The sequence below is a fragment of the Schistocerca piceifrons genome, chromosome 3, assembly GCF_021461385.2.
Source record: "Schistocerca piceifrons isolate TAMUIC-IGC-003096 chromosome 3, iqSchPice1.1, whole genome shotgun sequence".
NCBI lineage: Eukaryota > Metazoa > Arthropoda > Insecta > Orthoptera > Acrididae > Schistocerca > Schistocerca piceifrons.
Window position 1 is genome coordinate 483,697,299 of NC_060140.1, and position 6,000 is coordinate 483,703,298.

The following is a 6,000-nucleotide window of genomic DNA, read 5'->3' on the forward strand; positions in this document are numbered from 1 at the left end:
TGTGTTTTCTTGAAAAATGTGCATCCTATTCAAAACCAGAAGAACTCGTGGTAATTCGGACATATTTTCCTAAAAATCTTGAGTTGAGCCTTGTTAATCAGAATGGAATTTTCCCATATGAATATGTAAGCAACAAATCGATTCTCCTGAAAGATCGCCTATCCACAACTCATAAGAATGAAAGTCTACTAACCAGCGAAACGATAACGAAGACTGAATACCAGAGAGCCTGCAGTGTATGGAGCGCATTTAGTTAGAGATTACTCCATTTTGTACTTCAAAATAGATGTTCTGCTCCTTGCTGACACCTTCAGAAACTTTTCCAGTCTTTGCCTAGGACATAGAATTAGATCCTGTGCATTATGTTAACTCACTTCGCTTGGCATGGGCTGCACTGCTGAAAATAGGTAAAGCAGAATTGCAGATTAGTACCAATATGAAATAACATCTGTTTGTGGAACGAGGCATCAGAAGCGGAATTATTCATTGTTCTTGCAAACATGCTGTTGATAATAATAGGTTCATAGTCGATTATGCTGAAAAATCGACTAATTTGAAATGATTTATCTCTATGTGAACAGCCTGTATCTGGGTGACAAAGCTACACCTTCCTGTATCCTATTTTGAATGACTTCCTCCAGAGGGCGTAAAACGTTTTGTAGTGGATGGGGGATGCATCAAGCCATTCAAACACAGGGTAAATGCTGGAAATATATCTTGAGTATCCATTCGGTTTACCCCTACGTACGAAAAAAGTAGTGCCACTCTCAGACAGTAAATAACCACAAAAAACTGTTTTTGAGCTTGAGTGTGTGAAGTGAATCTAAAACAACAAACAAAAGAAATTTGTTTTAAAAACGATTTATTGAATCTTAACGTTTATTCAAGCTCCCTGGATGAAACCATACCTAGATGTTTACGCACAAAATAGCATTAGTGCACACAATGGGTGTGAAAAGAGTTTCTTCAAATGCATGAATAATGCCATATTCGGCAAAACTATGCAACACGTGCGAAAGTTCGGTACATTAGACTAACAAAGATTTGGGAGGGCATATTCAGACCAGCTGTATAAATTGCAAAACGTAATTCTTAACAAAAATTTAGCCTAGTCTTCGATAAACCGATCATAGGTGGAATGACGATCTTACATGTATACATGGTTCTCGGGCGAGACGTCGGATGTCATAGTGAAAACTCTACAATATTTCGTCAGCGCAACTGGCCGACATCTTCAGGTGCGACGAATACACTGCTAAGGCAGGACCAGGGCCCCCTGTTTATGCCAGTCTTAGGCAGGAAGTGCGCATACGTGGAGGCGCCAAATTCGATGTCCAATGTCGACGATATCAACAGATAGCTGGAAGGACAGTAACGGCACCTACAGGATGAAGAACCAAGGGCTTCGGCGCACGCGTGGAGGCTGCCGCCGCTGCTCTGCGCTGCCATCGGCCGCCCCAGCCACCTCAGTCGGAAGCTGCAAGCGCGGAGGCTGCCGCTGTTACTCTGCGCTGTCATCGGCCGCCCCAGCGACCTCTGTCGGAAGCCGCAAGCAAAAATGTGCGTCCACGTAGGCGCCTTGATTATCCTCCCGTTGTCAACAGAATATTTATGTTGGTGGCGTATCGTCGTCCGTCTTATGACCAATAGTACTCCTCTATGCTCGAAGCGACTTCAATATGGGCAGTGCTGGATCCCAAGCTGTACTAAGCTGAAAGCCCGTGTCTCTGTTTACAAGATTCGTCGAGCTACGTATTTCCATCGCTTCCTCTGGTTGCTCCAGACGAGTGTAGCGTCGCTGTTCAGTGCATCTCTCTTCTACAGTGCGACAAGTTGTCCGATGTACGACATGCTTGCGGCTTCCGACAGAGGTCGCTGGGGCCACCGACGACAGCCCAGAGTAACAGCGGCAGCCTCCGCGCTTGCGGCTTCCAACAGCGGTCGCTGGGGCCGATGGCAGCGCAGAGCAGCGGCGGCAGCCTCCGCGCATGCGCCGAAGTCCTTGGTTCTTCATCCTGTAGGTGGCGTTACTGTCCTTCCAGCTATCTGCTGATATCGTCGACATTGGCCATCGAATTTGGCGCCTCCACGCATGCGCACTTCCTGCCTAAGACTGGAATAAACAGGGGGCCCTGATCCTGCCTTAGCAGTGTGTTCGTCGCACCTGAAGATGTCGGCCAGCTGCGCCGAGGAAATATTGTGGAGTTTTCACTATGACATCCGACGCCTCGCCCGAGAACCATATATACAACATGTCCGTCAGGAAAGCCTCAAGCAACACGACGATCTTAGATATTTAGAAAATGCTCCCATTCGACTTTCGTCACGGAAATATAATGAAAAAATTCACGCCAAATTGTGTAAAAATATTGTACACAGATACTGATAAACCACATCATACACCATATCAAAACTCCAGAAATCCACAAACATGTTAATTTTGATGTGTGTATAAGGTTCGATAGTTTGGACTTCATAGCGAATAATGAATACAGTATTCTGCTGGTGAATAAAAAGGTGCTTGAATAAATGAAGGATGAACTGAGTGGTGAGCCTATTACAGGATTTGTGGTCCTGTATGCAAAGATATATGCTCTTCAGACCAAGTCTCATCACATAATGTACAGAGCAAAACGTGTAAAATAATCATCTACACATAGGCTAACTATTGGTAATTGCAGACATTGCGTCTTGGATTCATTAGTAAAAAGTGCTGTGCAGTTTACATAAAAGTTTTCTGAAAATTGTGCTGCATCACACATTATGACACAGTATGATACTCACAAAACTTTTATGTCAACTGAGTTTGGCCGTGAAAGCCTATGCAGTTATGCTGTACAGTTTGTCATTCAGTCAACGCAGAATAATGTTGCAACTTTCAAAAAACAAAAACTTTCTTCATCTGCGTAGGATGACAAAAGATATGCACCTCCCGAAAATGTAAATTAACTGAACTGGGGATATCACTGCATCAAAAATGATGATACTAAGTAATGTAAATACTCGAAAAATATGATTGTTAAAAAATATAAATAAAGCAAAAAAATGTAATGTGAATATTTTAAACATACACAAAAATACAAAAGACATAAATATCTGAAAAACATAGTAAGTGAAAAACTTTGTATGAGAAGCAACATTTTATAATTAATTTTATGTGTAGAGTATATTTTGTGTTCTTTTTATACTCCTCCCTACTTCCCATATTGTTTGTTTCCTTCACACAGCACACAACATTAGCGAGTGTCTTTGTCTTAACCGAGATGGCTAGGCTGTGTATTATTAATGCAGCTGAGATATGTTAGAGGTAACACTCTGCACTGGGCTCTATCTCACAGCAGCAGCAGGTGAGAAGCTGCACAAACTGTTCATAGCATGTGCACTGTATGCATGTCTGTGAGATACTCACGAAAAAATTTCAGGAGGTGGGCATTTGTGTATGTGTGTGTGTGTGTGTGTGTGAGAGAGAGAGAGAGAGAGAGAGAGAGAGAGAGAGAGAGGAAATTATTACTTTTCGTCAGACAAATAACTGGTGTGTTTAAGGAGTATAGCATTTGACATATGAAATTCAGAATGATATGATTACTTTGCATGAGAGAGATCACATGTGCGTTTAAGGAGTACAGTATTTTTGCTGTAAGAAATACTGTCACATACCAAATGTGAGTCTTGCTTGGCAATGGGGCACGGTTTGAGAAGAAAAGAAATAGTCTGTTGGCCTGAGTGAGAGGGAGTGTTGACCTGACTATGAAGTTAAAATCCCTTATTACGAAAGATAAGGCTTGGGATAAATACTGAAATGACAAACACTAAGAGTGTTTCACAATTTCTGACTTATCTCAAAAAATAATATCAACTCCTGATATACCTGCTCTAAAGGAATTGTACCTACAGAAAGACCAAGTCTTTACACAGAGACCTGACTAACTAGTACCGTTCTGTCTACTTACAATGAAACTGTCAGTACTACCTGAGCCCACATCAGTGACACAAAATAAAGAAGTCTCTAGCTAAATGACTGAGATTCGATCAGCTGTGTTGCAACTGCTGCAGAAAACTCTACTTCACCCGGCTTGGCTACTCTCTCCAGCTGCCCCCTGCTGATACTAGTACAAACTTCCTATTCTGACTGTAATAGACCTCTCAGAGCGTCCTGCTCCTGAGTTTTATTCATCTTTCCTCTTCGCCTAGGCGACAAGTAAATCTTGTCTACTAACTTTCCCTTAGTTACTTTTTGAAGTCACAAGGTTTGGCCATTTCCTGTCCATGTAATTGGTGTTACTCTTCAGCATAGGGTCTACTTATAACTTTTGCTCACCATTACAATAAGGTTTTTTTTTTACTTTTATATCCAATTTTGTAACAGAGGTTTACATTTTCATGTCCTTTTCTCCTTTGTTAAATAAAGCAGTTATATATATATATATACTTTAAATTTGCATTTACACTTTTATAAACTGGGAAAATGACGTTTCCACTTTATATTTATCTTTAGTTGGTCTGGAATGAGTGAATTATATACTCTCTTCTCCCTCATTACGATTTTTTCATATATTATTACCTCTTCAGGAGTACTGTCAAGGGATTTTTATTCTATTGTATTCACTCCACCCTGATTTACAATGGCAGTTCACATACATATCCTGCCGCAGTAGTTATTGTTGTGGAAATAATTCCATATTATTCTAAAACATTATCTACAACATTTACATTGTCTGCAATAACAGGTCATTATAACTACTTTAATTAATTTTATGTTCACATATGTAATGATGAAAGAGTACATGACATATTTAGTGTGTGTCATCGTTTCTTGGTGTTCAGTGATCATCTTATCGAAATCGCTTAAGGACTTCCCTTTTCTTTAATTCATCTAGTTGTATGACCACATGATCTAATGGTAAACTTAAGTTTAGCAAATCAATGTTTGTGTTTTTCTTATTTACTCCGTAACAATCGATTTCCAATTCTATTTGTGGTCTTACTTCCTTATTAGTTGCGTTGGTGCATATTGTTCGGTTTTTCTGTATGAAAGCTCTTGTTCCATATCCCTTACATTTACTTCAGAAGCTTATTTTTCGAACTCCTCTTTGTAGTACATCGTTACTTCAGAAGCTTATTTTTCCAACTCTCCTTTGTAGTACATCTTTTGGGGCTTGTCTCCCACACAATACTGTCAGTCTATCCTCCTTAGGAACTATGTGTAACCACTCATTGTTATTTATGTGTGTCCATATACTTTGCCATAAAACGCTGTGAAACTACAACTCTCTTTCCACAGTCTTTTGGCATTACACTTGTTGGCTGAGGCAACTTTCTTCATACTCTTCCGGATCTAATGTTGACAACAGTGCAAGTGTTCATTTGAAAATTTTTATCTCCTTACCTAATCCATTACAATCTAATTGTTCTGTCAATAGTTTTCCGTACTGTCTTTTTGTATCGTCTGTAAGTATAAACTCATTTTCTGGCTGAGTGAGAATATACTTACCTTTCGACTATGGGATTTCTTGTGGTAAAGGAAACATTCTGTGTAAGATCAATATGTTATTACCTGCTAAGTGGCATTTATCATGTATCCTAATATGCTTCCTACTATAAATACATCTACAACATTTAACTTTAACAAGAGGTATGCTGATGATTCAGCTAGAGGAACAGTTCATCATTTGTTAGACTGAGACACTTCACAATTTGTATTGGGTTTGTTATGCAAGGCTTCAATATGACTTTCCATGTGTTAACTATAGCATTTATCATTTGTTCATTCTCTGATTGTATATCTCCAAATACATTTACTAGTTTCAATTCTTATTCATAAATGGTTAGAAACGTTAGAACTCTTTTAAATCCTATGTCTGCCTCCTTAACATATGACTTAATGAATCTCTCTAGCCTTTCCATCCCAAATATTAAAGTGTCTTCGTTTCCTTTCACACTTACTTTTCTATTTACCCATAATTAAGGGGCTATTACCACTGGCAGTTATTCCTTAGTTAA